The following is a 17,094-nucleotide window of genomic DNA, read 5'->3' on the forward strand; positions in this document are numbered from 1 at the left end:
TACATAAAATGCAGGTAAAACCACAAAGAAACAGAAAATACGAAGTTTCAAGGGCTTTCGTATATTACATTGTCAATGTCCGAATCACTCAATCTTTGAAATGTAATATGCGAAAGCGCTTGACACCACATTTTTCGTTTTCTTGTGGTTTTACCTGCAAACACACACAATTAACTATTTCATTTTTATGAAACTGATTGTATGAACGAAGTTACTATACTCGTGTAAGAATGAGACATCTATTCTGTCTGAAAAAAAAGTCACTATACTAGCAATAGAAAAAATTCTCTATGATCGAAGTAGGAGACTGAAATTAGCAACAAAGGTAGGCGAGTAATCACATTGATATGTCAGTTACAATAAATGTAAATGTAAAGGATGATTGCAGGAAGCAATCTCTCGCTGCTCACAGCTGTTCACATGGAAACTCATAAATTTCACAGCATTAATCTCTTTATAATCCAGTAATTGCTAAACGTATCGGATGACAAAACCAGTGATGCGAGTGTGCTGCTCTACCTACTGGTTGTGAACTACGAAGTCTGGGCCACTTAATTACCCGGAATGTGATGAAGGTTGATAGAGTCAAACACTTGCCTAACGCCACTATAAATTCTTCAAGTCTACTCAAGTCTTATTCACAGAGTGTCTGGAGACAGGCTCTCCTCTTTTGTTAATGTTCATTACTGACTTGTTGAGGTGCTGTTGGTATGCTATTGTTCATGTGCAACGTCTGATATACATACATACATATATATATATATATATATATATATATATATATATATATACGTTGAATGACCTTCAGGCTCCCCGTAGCCAGTTTACATCTTCATCCACACTTCACCTCACCACCAATAAAGATAACAATTTGAACTCACCATAGTTTTATTATAGGACCAGACCAATTTGGTTTTCTTACTTCACTAAGTTAGAAAATGAAGTGATCCCACTTTAGTTATTATAACATCATGAGATTTGAGAAGACAAAGATGGTAACGCCAACAGTAGAGAAGTTTGTCACACACAGTTCGATTAAGTTCAAAGACCACCGCAACAAAGCTGCGGGTAACTCAGTCTTGCCAGGTACCATAACAAGACTAAGGGACGAAGGAACAATTTAAGGAAAGGATGGAGAGGATGTTACGAATAAAGTTTGCAGAGGATTTCAGTAAGATTCTCTCTATATTTACTGTTCCTGGATGACACTCAGCTGAATGCTATTAAAATGCCTTGAGCAAAACAGCATGACCCTTGACCCAACACCTAAGGATCAGGTCAAAGGCTAGACATAGTATCCATGGATCGAGCCGTCGTGCTCAAGGGGCGTACCATAGTACTCATGGTATTAAGACCGGGTGCATGGATGCCCTACAGACTTCACAGAGCGGTACCTTGCGCGGGCTTCTGCTCAGCACCGCTGGGATACTTGAAGACCTAATCCAGTTTAAGCAGAAGAATAGTCTTTTTACGAGGCGTTCACTCTTTTCCTTACTGATATATGACTACTTGATTGGGGAATAATATATATACTATATATATATATATATATATATATATATATATATATATATATATATATATATATATATATGTACATATATATATATATATATATATATATATATATATATATATATATATATATATATATATATATATATATATATATATATATATATATATATATATATATATATATATATATATATATATATATCTTTTGGATTGCGCAAGAGATGCTTGTGGCATGAGAGTGGGAGGTGGGTTGATTAGAAAGGGTAGTGAGTGGTGGGATGAAGAAGTAAGATTATTAGTGAAAGAGAAGAGAGAGGCATTTGGACGATTTTTACAGGGGAAAAAATGCAATTGAGTGGGAGATGTATGAAAGAAAGAGACAGGAGGTCAAGAGAAAGGTGCAAGAGGTGAAAAAGAGGGCAAATGAGAGTTGGGGTGAGAGAGTATCATTAAATTTTAGGGAGAATAAAAAGATGTTCTGGAAGGAGGTAAATAAAGTGCGTAAGACAAGGGAGCAAATGGGAACTTCAGTGAAGGGCGCAAATGGGGAGGTGATAACAAGTAGTGGTGATGTGAGAAGGAGATGGAGTGAGTATTTTGAAGGTTTGTTGAATGTGTTTGATGATAGAGTGGCAGATATAGGGTGTTTTGGTCGAGGTGGTGTGTAAAGTGAGAGGGTTGGGGTAAATGATTTGGTAAACAGAGAAGAGGTAGTAAAAGCTTTGCGGAAGATGAAAGCCGGCAAGGCAGCAGGTTTGGATGGTATTGCAGTGGAATTTATTAAAAGAGGGGGTGACTGTATTATTGACTGGTTGGTAAGGTTATTTAATGTATGTATGACTCATGGTGAGGTGCCTGAGGATTGGCGGAATGCGTGCATAGTGCCATTGTACAAAGGCAAAGGGGATAAGAGTGAGTGCTCAAATTACAGAGGTATAAGTTTGTTGAGTATTCCTGGTAAATTATATGGGAGGGTATTGATTGAGAGGGTGAAGGCATGTACAGAGCATCAGATTGGGGAAGAGCAGTGTGGTTTCAGAAGTGGTAGAGGATGTGTGGATCAGGTGTTTGCTTTGAAGAATGTATGTGAGAAATACTTAGAAAAGCAAATGGATTTGTATGTAGCATTTATGGATCTGGAGAAGGCATATGATAGAGTTGATAGAGATGCTCTGTGGAACGTATTAAGAATATATGGTGTGGGAGGCAAGTTGTTAGAAGCAGTGAAAAGTTTTTATCGAGGATGTAAGGCATGTGTACGTGTAGGAAGAGAGGAAAGTGATTGGTTCTCAGTGAATGTAGGTTTGCGGCAGGGGTGTGTGATGTCTCCATGGTTGTTTAATTTGTTTATGGATGGGGTTGTTAGGGAGGTGAATGCAAGAGTTTTGGAAAGAGGGGCAAGTATGAAGTCTGTTGGGGATGAGAGAGCTTGGGAAGTGAGTCAGTTGTTGTTCGCTGATGATACAGCGCTGGTGGCTGATTCATGTGAGAAACTGCAGAAGCTGGTGACTGAGTTTGGTAAAGTGTGTGAAAGAAGAAAGTTAAGAGTAAATGTGAATAAGAGCAAGGTAATTAGGTACAGTAGGGTTGAGGGTCAAGTCAATTGGGAGGTAAGTTTGAATGGAGAAAAACTGGAGGAAGTAAAGTGTTTTAGATATCTGGGAGTGGATCTGGCAGCGGATGGAACCATGGAAGCGGAAGTGGATCATAGGGTGGGGGAGTGGGCGAAAATCCTGGGAGCCCTGAAGAATGGGTGGAAGTCGAGAACATTATCTCGGAAAGCAAAAATGGGTATGTTTGAAGGTTTAGTGGTTCCAACAATGTTGTATGGTTGCGAGGCGTGGGCTATGGATAGAGTTGTGCGCAGGAGGATGGATGTGCTGGAAATGAGATGTTTGAGGACAATGTGTGGTGTGAGGTGGTTTGATCGAGTAAGTAACGTAAGGGTAAGAGAGATGTGTGGAAATAAAAAGAGCGTGGTTGAGAGAGCAGAAGAGGGTGTTTTGAAATGGTTTGGGCACATGGAGAGAATGAGTGAGGAAAGATTGACCAAGAGGATATATGTGTCGGAGGTGGAGGGAACGAGGAGAAGTGGGAGACCAAATTGTAGGTGGAAAGATGGAGTGAAAAAGATTTTGTCTGATCGGGGCCTGAACATGCAGGAGGGTGAAAGGAGGGCAAGGAATAGAGTGAATTGGATCGATGTGGTATACCGGGGTTGACGTGCTGTCAGTGGATTGAATCAGGGCATGTGAAGCGTCTGGGGTAAACCATGGAAAGCTGTGTAGGTATGTATATTTGCGTGTGTGGACGTATGTATATACATGTGTATGGGGGTGGGTTGGGCCATTTCTTTCGTCTGTTTCCTTGCGCTACCTCGCAAACGCAGGAGACAGCGACAAAGCAAAAAAAAAAAAGAAAAAAAATATATATCTTTCATACTATTCGCCATTTCCCGCATTAGCGAGGTAGCGTTAAGAACAGAGGACTGGGCCTTTGAAGGAATATCCTCACCTGGCCCCCTTCTCTGTTCCTTCCCTTTTAGTCGCCTTCTACGAAACGCAGGGAATACGTGGGAAGTATTCTTTCTCCCCATCCCCAGGGATAAAATATATATATATATATATATATATATATATATATATATATATATATATATATATATATATATATATATATATATATATATATAATGTGTGAAAGCTACTGGTGGGTACACCTAAAAATTGGTACTTATTAAGTGAACAAAGTCAGCCAGATAAGGCTGGACAACAACTTCCTTATCTGAAGTATTGGTGAGAAGTACCTTATCAGAGTGGTGGCTGCCAGTCAGTGAAGGCCAGAGTGATAACGAAGCTGATAAGTCAAGGAGTTTCATCTCGTCCGAGGCTCTCACAGCCGGTGTAACAAAAGCTCCGTTTCATTACTCAGATTTGCGTAACACAAGCATAAAGTCTCCCATTTAGTCCAGATGATAGTATTCTATATTTCTGTCCAAGAGACTCCTTGGTATTCATCTTTTGATCATCAGGAAATTTTCTTACAGTGGATATAAACCTTCTCTTCTCTATTTTCTTTATTCTGGTCCGCACATTATTTTCGTAATCAGTGCATTAGATAAGGTCAACAGCTCTGCCTACGAGAACATGGCAAGATCATAGTACGTCAACACAAATGCCTGCTAACCTCTACCTTTGCCACTGAATTAGTCTGAACACAACGCCTATATACTCACAGTTTTCAACAGTTCTGGAAAAATGGCATATCTTTTTGTTTCTGAGTTTCTTATTTCTCATTAGAGAGACTTCTGTTGTTTTGAATGAGAGCCATTTACATTTACCACCACATATGCATTAACGATATATTACCTACAACCATATGTTTATGTGTGTTTGCAAATTATTCACTAATTTCTTACTAGCTGAGGTTAGATCTCTTACGACTGATATCATTCACTTCGGCTTTCCAATACGAGGCATGGTAGGTCAACCTTATACCTATTCAGCTTAGATTTTTGTTCTCTGTGTGGTCCAGCTTTTTAGAACCGGCAGGGACCACAGCTCAGCTTGTATTCTGACAAACATATATATCACCGTCCTAAATTTTCAAGACACCAAGTCGATGGAAACTCGAGTCACACTATATATATATATATATATATATATATATATATATATATATATATATATATATATATATATATATATATTTTTTTTTTTTTTTTTTTTTGCCGCTGTCTCCCGCCTTTGCGAGGTAGCGCAAGGAAACAGACGAAAGAAATGGCCCAACCCACCCCCATCCACATGTATATACGTACGTCCACACACGCAAATATACATACCTACACAGCTTTCCATGGTTTACCCCAGACGCTTCACATGCCTTGATTCAATCCACTGACAGCACGTCAACCCCGGTATACCACATCGCTCCAATTCACTCTATTCCTTGCCCTCCTTTCACCCTCCTGCATGCTCAGGCCCCGATCACACAAAATCTTTTTCATTCCATCTTTCCACCTCCAATTTGGTCTCCCTCTTCTCCTCGTTCCCTCCACCTCCGACACATATATTCTCTTGGTCAATCTTTCCTCACTCATTCTCTCCATGTGCCCGAACCATTTCAAAACACCCTCTTCTGCTCTCTCAACCACGCTCTTTTTATTTCCACACATCTCTCTTATCCTTACGTTACTTACTCGATCAAACCACCTCACACCACACATTGTCCTCAAACATCTCATTTCCAGCACATCCATCCTCCTGCGCACAACTCTATCCATAGCCCACGCCTCGCAACCATACAACATTGTTGGAACCACTATTCCTTCAAACATACCCATTTTTGCTTTCCGAGATAATGTTCTCGACTTCCACACATTCTTCAAGGCTCCCAGAATTTTCGCCCCCTCCCCCACCCTATGATCCACTTCCGCTTCCATGGTTCCATCCGCTGCCAGATCCACTCCCAGATATCTAAAACACTTCACTTCCTCCAGTTTTTCTCCATTCAAACTCACCTCCCAATTGACTTGACCCTCAACCCTACTGTACCTAATAACCTTGCTCTTATTCACATTTACTCTTAACTTTCTTCTTTCACACACTTTACCAAACTCAGTCACCAGCTTCTGCAGTTTCTCACATGAATCAGCCACCAGCGCTGTATCATCAGCGAACAACAACTGACTCATTTCCCAAGCTCTCTCATCCCCAACAGACTTCATACTTGCCCCTCTTTCCAAAACTCTTGCATTCACCTCCCTAACAAGCCCATCCATAAACAAATTAAACAACCATGGAGACATCACACACCCCTGCCGCAAACCTACATTCACTGAGAACCAATCACTTTCCTCTCTTCCTACACGTACACATGCCTTACATCCTCGATAAAAACTTTTCACTGCTTCTAACAACTTGCCTCCCACACCATATATTCTTAATACCTTCCACAGAGCATCTCTATCAACTCTATCATATGCCTTCTCCAGATCCATAAATGCTACATACAAATCCATTTGCTTTTCTAAGTATTTCTCACATACATTCTTCAAAGCAAACACCTGATCCACACATCCTCTACCACTTCTGAAACCACACTGCTCTTCCCCAATCTGATGCTCTGTACATGCCTTCACCCTCTCAATCAATATCCTCCCATATAATTTACCAGGAATACTCAACAAACTTATACCTCTGTAATTTGAGCACTCACTCTTATCCCCTTTGCCTTTGTACAATGGCACTATGCACGCATTCCGCCAATCCTCAGGCACCTCACCATGAGTCATACATACATTAAATAACCTTACCAACCAGTCAACAACACAGTCACCCCCTTTTTTAATAAATTCCACTGCAATACCATCCAAACCTGCTGCCTTGCCGGCTTTCATCTTCCGCAAAGCTTTTACTACCTCTTCTCTGTTTACCAAATCATTTTCCCTAACCCTCTCACTTTGCACACCACCTCGACCAAAACACCCTATATCTGCCACTCTATCATCAAACACATTCAACAAACCTTCAAAATACTCACTCCATCTCCTTCTCACATCACCACTACTTGTTATCACCTCCCCATTTGCGCCCTTCACTGAAGTTCCCATTTGCTCCCTTGTCTTACGCACTTTATTTACCTCCTTCCAGAACATCTTTTTATTCTCCCTAAAATTTATTGATACTCTCTCACCCCAACTCTCATTTGCCCTTTTTTTCACCTCTTGCACCTTTCTCTTGACCTGCTGTCTCTTTCTTTTATACATCTCCCACTCAATTGCATTTTTTCCCTGCAAAAATCGTCCAAATGCCTCTCTCTTCTCTTTCACTAATATTCTTACTTCTTCATCCCACCACTCACTACCCTTTCTAATCAACCCACCTCCCACTCTTCTCATGCCACAAGCATCTTTTGCGCAATCCATCACTGATTCCCTAAATACATCCCATTCCTCCCCCACTCCCCTTACTTCCATTGTTCTCACCTTTTTCCATTCTGTACTCAGTCTCTCCTGGTACTTCCTCACACAAGTCTCCTTCCCAAGCTCACTTACTCTCACCACCCTCTTCACCCCAACATTCACTCTTCTTTTCTGAAAACCCATACAAATCTTCACCTTAGCCTCCACAAGATAATGATCAGACATCCCTCCAGTTGCACCTCTCAGCACATTAACATCCAAAAGTCTCTCTTTCGCGCGCCTGTCAATTAACACGTAATCCAATAACGCTCTCTGGCCATCTCTCCTACTTACATAAGTATACTTATGTATATCTCGCTTTTTAAACCAGGTATTCCCAATCATCAGTCCTTTTTCAGCACATAAATCTACAAGCTCTTCACCATTTCCATTTACAACACTGAACACCCCATGTATACCAATTATTCCCTCAACTGCCACATTTGCATTCAAATCACCCATCACTATAACCCGGTCTCGTGCATCAAAACCACTAACACACTCATTCAGCTGCTCCCAAAACACTTGCCTCTCATGATCTTTCTTCTCATGCCCAGGTGCATATGCACCAATAATCACCCATCTCTCTCCATCAACTTTCAGTTTTACCCATATTAATCGAGAATTTACTTTCTTACATTCTATCACATACTCCCACAACTCCTGTTTCAGGATTATTGCTACTCCTTCCCTTGCTCTTGTCTTCTCACTAACCCCTGACTTTACTCCCAAGACATTCCCAAACCACTCTTCCCCTTTACCCTTGAGCTTCGTTTCACTCAGAGCCAAAACATCCAGGTTCCTTTCTTCAAACATACTACCTATCTCTCCTTTTTTCACATCTTGGTTACATCCACACACATTTAGGCACCCCAATCTGAGCCTTCGAGGAGGATGAGCACTCGCCGCGTGACTCCTTCTTCTGTTTCCCATTTTAGAAAGTTAAAAAATACAAGGAGGGGATGATTTCTGGCCCCCCGCTCCCACTTGTAAAACACCAAATGAATATATATATATATATATATATATATATATATATATATATATATATATATATATATATATATATATATATATATATATATATATATATATATATGCATATTGGAAAGGATAACAATTTTGCGCGTGATCAAGATATTCCTATGAGTCCACGGGGAAAATGAAACACGATAAGTTCCCAAGTGCACTTTTGTGTAATAATCACATCATCAGGGGAGACACAAGAGAGAAATATAAGTCAGTTGATATACATCGAAGAGACGGAGCTAGGACGCCATTTGGTAAACATGTGATTGTCCAAAACATACAATGAGCGTTCATAGACTTAACATTTTACAAATTTTATCAACAATAAAGTTATCTAATTTGTATAGACCATCACAAATATTAAGATAATAATTCTTTGTGTATTTAATAATAGAAGATTCAATGATATTTCTCTTGGTAATAGAGTTAGAGTTAATAACAGAGATGGCGTTACTCCAGTCAATACAATGATCATAATTTTTAACGTGATTAAACAAGGCATTTGATTCTTGTCCCGTTCTTATACTATATCTATGTTGCTTAAGTCTAACAGAAAGATCCTTGCCAGTCTGACCAACATAAAATTCATCAATTTCCACAAGGCACTTTGTAGATTTATCAAAGAGAATTTTCTGGTGAATTCCTGATTAAGATATTCTTTATAGTATTATTGTTGCTAAAGGCAACATTTACATTAAAGGGTTTAAGAAACATGGGGAGCAAAGTGAAATTATTATCAAAAGGGAGAACTAAAAGATTCTAGGTGTCAATGGGTGGTTTGGGCTCAACTCTATAAAATGATTTTTTTGCTAACTTAAGGGATTTATCAATGAAAGATCTAGGGTACTTTAACTTAGATCCAATAGAATATATCGTCTCAAACTCATCATCAATAAACTCTGGATTGCAAATACGTAATGCCTAAGGAACATAGATTGAAATGATGATAATCTAACTCTGTCATGTTGAGATGAGTAATAATGAATACATGAGCATACATTGGTGGGTTTTCTGTATATGCTAAACTTAAACTTGTTTCCTTGTCTATGGATCATGCAATCTAAAAATGGTAACATACCATTATTTTCATTTTCTACAGTAAATTTGATGGAAGGTACTAAATTGTTAAGTAAGGGGAGAAATATTTGTAAATTTTCATTTGTTGGCCAAACACAAAGAACATCATCTACATACCTAAACCAAATTGCATAAGAGGTAAAATATCCTTCAGTAATTTTGTTTAAAAAAATTCCATATAAAGATTACTTAGTACAGGTGAAAGAGGGTTACCCATTGCCATACCAAATTTTTGAGCATAATAATCTCCATTAAATTGGAATACGCAGTCTTTTATACACAATTCTATCAGTTCAATGAAATTAGACTCTGAAACAGGTAAATGAATATCATCCAAGATATCAAATAAATATTCTAAAAGGTCATCAACTGGAACTTTAGTGAAAAGTGAGGAAACATCAAAGCTAACTAGTTTAAAATCAAAATTAACATTGATATTGTTTAGCTTGTTGACTAAATCTACATTGTTCATGATATTAGAATTTGATACCTTACCCACTAAAGGCCTTAATAAAGAAACTAACCATTTTGACAATTTATATGTGATGGAGCCCACTGAACTCACTATATATATATATATATATATATATATATATATATATATATATATATATATATATATATATATATATATATATGATAGAGTTGACAGAGATGCTCTGTGGAAGGTATTAAGAATATATGGTGTGGGAGGCAAGTTGTTAGAAGCAGTGAAAAGTTTTTATCGAGGATGTAAGGCATGTGTACGTGTAGGAAGAGAGGAAAGTAATTGGTTCTCAGTGAATGTAGGTTTGCGGCAGGGGTGTGTGATGTCTCCATGGTTGTTTAATTTCTTTATGGATGGGGTTGTTAGGGAAGTAAATGCAAGTTTTGGAAAGAGGGGCAAGTATGAAGTCTGTTGTGGATGAGAGAGCTTGGGAAGTGAGTCAGTTGTTGTTCGCTGATGATACAACGCTGGTGGCTGATTCATGTGAGAAACTGCAGAAGCTGGTGACTGAGTTTGGTAAAGTGTGTGAAAGAAGAAAGTTAAGAGTAAATGTGAATAAGAGCAAGGTAATTAGGTACAGTAGGGTTAAGGGTCAAGTCAATTGGGAGGTAAGTTTGAATGGAGAAAAACTGGAGGAAGTAAAGTGTTCTAGATATCTGGGAATGGATCTGGCAGCGGATGGAACCATGGAAGCGGAAGTGGATCATAGGGTGGGGGAGGGGGCGAAAATCCTGGGAGCCTTGAAGAATGTGTAAAAGTCGAGAACATTGTCTCGGAAAGCAAAAAGGGGTATGTTTGAAGGAATAGTGGTTCCAACAATGTTGTATGGTTGCGAGGCGTGGGCTATGGATAGAGTTGTGCGCAGGAGGGTGGATGTGCTGGAAATGAGATGTTTGAGGACAATGTGTGGTGTGAGGTGGTTTGATCGAGTAAGTAACGTAAGGGTAAGAGAGATGTGTGGAAATAAAAAGAGCGTGGTTGAGAGAGCAGAAGAGGGTGTTTTGAAATGGTTTGGGCACATGGAGAGAATGAGTGAGGAAAGATTGACCAAGAGGATACATGTGTCGGAGGTGGAGGGAACGAGGAGATGTGGGAGACCAAATTGGAGGTGGAAAGATGGAGTGAAAAAGGTTTTGTGTGATCGGGGCCTGAACATGCAGGAGGGTGAAAGGAGGGCAAGGAATAGAGTGAATTGGATCGATGTGGTATACCGGGGTTGACGTGCTGTCAGTGGATTGTATCAGGGTATGTGAAGCGTCTGGGGTAAACCATGGAAAGCTGTGTAGGTATGTATATTTGCGTGTGTGGACGTGTATGTATATACATGTGTATGGGGGTGGGTTGGGCCATTTCTTTCGTCTGTTTCCTTGCGCTACCTCGCAAACGCGGGAGACAGCGACAAAGCAAAAAAAAAAAAAAGAAAATACATATATATATATATATATATATATATATATATATATATATATATATATATATATATATATTTACTTATTTATTTTATTTATTTTGCTTTGTCGCTGTCTCCCGCGTTTGCGAGGTAGCGCAAGGAAACAGACGAAAGAATGGACCAACCCGCCCACATACACATGTATATACATACACGTCTACAAACGCAAATATACATACCTATACATCTCAATGTACACGTATATATACACACACAGACATATACATATAGACACATGTACATAATTCAAACTGTCTGCCTCTATTTGTTCCCATCGCTACCTCGCCACACATGGAATAACAACCCCCTACCCCCCCCTCATGTGTGCGAGGTAGCGCTAGGAAAGACACCAAAGGCCCCATTCGTTCACACTCAGTCTCTAGCTGTCATGTAATAATGCACCGAAACCACAGCTCCCTTTCCACATCCATGCCCCACACACTTTCCATGGTTTACCCCAGACGCTTCACATGCCCTGGTTCAATCCATTGACAGCACGTCGACCCCGGTATACCACATCGTTCCGATTCACTCTATTCCTTGCACGCCTTTCACCCTCCTGCATGTTCAGGCCCCGAACACTCAAAATCTTTTTCACTCCATCTTTCCACCTCTAATTTGGTCTCCCACTTCTCCTCGTTCCCTCCACCTCTGACACATATATCCTCTTGGTCAATCTTTCCTCACTCATTCTCTCCATGTGACGAAACCATTTCAAAACACCCTCTTCTGCTCTCTCAACCACGCTCTTTTTATTTCCACACATCTCTCTCACCCTTACAGTACTTACTCGATCAAACCACCTCACACCACATATTGTCCTCAAACATCTCATTTCCAGCACATCCACCCTCCTGCGCACAACTCTATCCATAGCCCACGCCTCGCAACCATACAACATTGTTGGAACCACTATTCCTTCAAACATACCCATTTTTGCTTTCCGAGATAATGTTCTCGACTTCCAAACTTTCTTCAAGGCTCCCAGAACTTTCGCCCCCACCCCCACCCTATGATTCATTTCCGCTTCCATGGTTCCATTCGCTGCCAGATCCACTCCCAGATATCTAAAACACTTTACTTCCTCCAGTTTTTCTCCATTCAAACTTACCTCCCAATTGACTTGACCCTCAACCCTACTGTACCTAATAACCTTGCTCTTATTCACATTTACTCTTAACTTTCTTCTTTCACACACTTTACCAAACTCAGTCACCAGCTTCTGCAGTTTCTCACATGAATCAGCCACCAGCGCTGTATCATCAGCGAGCAACAACTGACTCACTTCCCAAGCTCTCTCATCCACAACAGACTGCATACTTGCCCCTCTTTCCAAAACTCTTGCATTCACCTCCCTAACAACCTCATTTATAAACAAATCAAACAACCATGGAGACATCACACACCCCTGTCGCAAACTTACATTCACTGAGAACCAATCACTTTCCTCTTTTCCTACACGTACACATGCCTTACATCCTCGATAAAAACTTTTCACTGCTTCTAACAACTTACCTCCCACACCATATATTCATAAAACCTTCCACAGAGCATCTCTATCGACTCTATCATATGCCCTCTCCAGATCCATAAATGCTACATACAAATCCATTTGTTTTTCTAAGTATTTCTCACATACATTCTTCAAAGCAAACACCTGATCCACACATCCTCTACCACTTCTGAAACCACACTGCTCTTCCCCAATCTGATGCTCTGTACACGCCTTCACCCTCTCAATCAATACCCTCCCATATAATTTACCAGGAATACTCAACAAACTTATACCTCTGTAATTTGAGCACTCACTCTTATCCCCTTTGCCTTTGTACAATGGCACTATGCAAGCATTCCGCCAATCCTCAGGCACCTCACTATGAATCATACATACATTAAATAACCTTACCAACCAGTCAACAATACAGTCCCCCCTTTTTTAAGAGATTCCATTGCAATACCGTCCAAACCTGCTGCTTTGCCGGCTTTCATCTTCCGTAAAGCTTTTACTACCTCTTCTCTATTTACCAAATCATTTTCCCTAACCCTCTCACTTTGCACACCACCTCGACCAAAACACCCTATATCTGCCACTCTATCATCAAACACATTCAACAAACCTTCAAAATACTCACTCCATCTCCTTCTCACATCACCACTACTTGTTATCACCTCCCCAGTTAGCCCCCTTCACTGAAGTTCCCATTTGCTCCCTTGTCTTACGCACTCTATTTACCTCCTTCTAAAACATCTTTTTATTCTCCTTGAAATTTAATGATACTCTCTCACCCCAACTCTCATTTGCCCTCTTTTTCACCTCTTGCACCTTTCTCTTGACCTCCTGCCTCTTTCCCTTATACCTCTCCCACTCATTTGCATTTTTTCCCTGCAAAAATCGTTCAAATGCCTCTCTCTTCTCTTTCACTAACAATCTTACTTCTTCATCCCACCACTCACTACCTTTTCTAATCAACCCACCTCCCACGCTTCTCATGCCAAAAGCATCTTTTGCGCAAGCCATCACTGCTTCCCTAAATAAAATCCATTCCTCCCCCACTCCCCTTACCTCCTTTGTTCTCACCTTTTTCATTCTGTACTCAGTCTCTCCTGGTACTTCCTCACACAAGTCTCCTTCCCAAGCTCACTTACTCTCACCACTCTCTTCACCCCAACATTCTCTCTTCTTTTCTGAAAACCCCCACAAATCTTCACCTTCGCCTCCACAAGATAATATATATATATATATATATATATATATATATATATATATATATATATATATATATATATATATATATATATATATATATATTCCTATGAGTCCACGGGAAAATGAAACACGATAAGTTTCCAAGTGCACTTTCGTGTAATAGTCACATCATCAAGGGAGACACAAGAGAGAAATGCAACGGTCAGTTCATATACATCGAAGAGACAAAGCTAGGACGCCATTTGGTAAACATGCGAATGTCCAAGACAGACAAGGAGCGTTCATAAAATTTTCATTTTACAGATTTTATCAGCAATAGACTTAACTAATTTGTATAGACCATCAGTAATATTAAGATTATGATTCTTAGTGTATTTGATAATAGAAGGTTCAATGATATTTCTAGTGGTAACAGAGTTAGTGTTAATAACTGAGATGGCATTACTCCAGTCAATACAATGATCATACTTTTTTACATGATTAAACAAGGCATTTGATTCTTGTCCCGTTCTTATACTATATTCATGTTGCTTAAGTCTAACAGAAAGATCCTTACCAGTCTGCCCAACATAAAATCTATCACAATTTCCACATGGCACTTTATAAATGCATCCAGGGAAATTTTCTGGTGAATTCCTGCTGAAGGCAACATTTACATTAAAGGATTTAAGCAACATGGGAGGTGAAGTAAAATTATTAGCAAAAAGGAAGAACTAAACGATTCTTGGTGTCAATGTGAGGTTTGGGCTCAACTCTATAAATTGATTTCTTTGCTAACTTAAGGGATTTATCAATGAAAGGTCTAGGGTACTTTAGCTTAGATCCAATGGAATATATCTTCTCAAACTCATCATTGATAAACTCTGGACTGCAAATATATAATGCCCTGAGGAACATAGATTGAAATGATTATAATTTAACTCTCTCATGTTGAGATGAGTAATAATGGATATACGAGCATACATTGGAAGGTTTTCTGTATATGCTAAACTTAAACTTGTTTCCTTGCCTATGGATTATGCAATCTAAAAATGGTAACATACCATTATTTTCGTTTTCTACAGTAAATTTGATGGAAGGTACTAAATTTACAAGTATTTCTCCCCTTAACAATTTAGTGCCTTCCATCAAATTTACTGTAGAAAATGGAAATGATAATAATAGTATGTTACCATTTTTAGATTGCGTGATCCATAGGCAAGGAAACAAGTTTAAGTTTAGCATATACAGAAAACCTACCAATGTATGCTTGTATATCCATTATTACTCATCTCAACATGGCAGAGTTAAATCATCATTAATATCAATCTATGTTCCTTAGGGCATTACGTATTTCCAGTCCAGAGTTTATTGATGATGAGTCTGAGAAGATATATTCAACTGGATCTAATTTAAAGTACCCTAATCTTTCATTGATAAATCCCTTAAGTTAGCAAAGAAATCATTTTTTAAATACTCAAAACCTCTCATTAACACCAAGAATCTTTTAGTTCTCCTTTTTAATAATAATTTTACTTTACTTCCCATGTTGCTTAAATCCTTTAATGTAAATGTTGCCTTCAGGAACAATAATACTATAAGGAATATCTTAATCAGGAATTCATCAGAAAATTCCCCTGGATGCATCTATAAAAAGCCATGTGGAAATTGTGATAAATTTTATGTTGGGCAGACTGGTAAGGATCTTTCTGTTAGACTTAAGCAACATAAATATAATACAAGAACGGGACAAGAATCAAATGCCTTGTTTAATCTCGTTAAAACCTTAAAAACTACGATCATTGTATTGACTGGAGTAATACCATATCAGTTATTAACTCTAACTCTATTACCGCGAGAAATATCATTGAATCTTCTATCATTGAATACACAAAGAATTATAATTTTAATATTAGTGATGATCTATACAAATTAGATAACTTTATTATTGATAAAATGGGTAAAATGATAAGTTTATGGACGCTCCATGTCTTTCTTGGACAAATGCATGTTTACCAAATGGCGTCCTAGCTTTGTCTCTTCGATATATATCAACTGACCGTTATATTTCTCTTTTGTATCTCCCCTGATGATGTGATTATTACACGAAAATGCACTTGGGAACTTATCGTGTTTCATTTTCCCCGTGAACTCATAGGAATATCTTGATCACGCGCAAAATTGTGATCCTTTCCAATATATATATATATATATATATATATATATATATATATATATATATATATATATATATATATATATATATATATATGGTGATGTGAGAAGGAGATGGAGTGAGTATTTTGAAGGTTTGTTGAATGTGTTTGATGATAGAGTGGCAGATATAGGGTGTTTTGGTCGAGGTGGTGTGCAAAGTGAGAGGGTTAGGGAAAATGATTTGGTAAACAGAGAAGAGGTAGTAAAAGCTTTGCGGAAGATGAAAGCCGGCAAGGCAGCAGGTTTGGATGGTACTGCAGTGGAATTTATTAAAAAAGGGAGTGACTGCATTATTGACTGGTTGGTAAGGTTATTTAATGTATGTATGACTCATGGTGAGGTGCCTGAGGATTGGCGGAATGCGTGCATAGTGCCATTGTACAAAGGCAAAGGGGATAAGAGTGAGTGCTCAAATTACAGAGGTATAAGTTTGTTGAGTATTCCTGGTAAATTATATGGGAGGGTATTGATTGAGAGGGTGAAGGCATGTACAGAGCATCAGATTGGGGAAGAGCAGTGTGGTTTCAGAAGTGGTAGAGGATGTGTGGATCAGGTGTTTGCTTTGAAGAATGTATGTGAGAAATACTTAGAAAAGCAAATGGATTTGTATGTAGCATTTATGGATCTGGAGAAGGCATATCATAGAGTTGATAGAGATGCTCTGTGGA

The sequence above is a fragment of the Panulirus ornatus genome, chromosome 2 (genome assembly GCF_036320965.1).
Source record: "Panulirus ornatus isolate Po-2019 chromosome 2, ASM3632096v1, whole genome shotgun sequence".
NCBI classification, from domain to species: domain Eukaryota; kingdom Metazoa; phylum Arthropoda; class Malacostraca; order Decapoda; family Palinuridae; genus Panulirus; species Panulirus ornatus.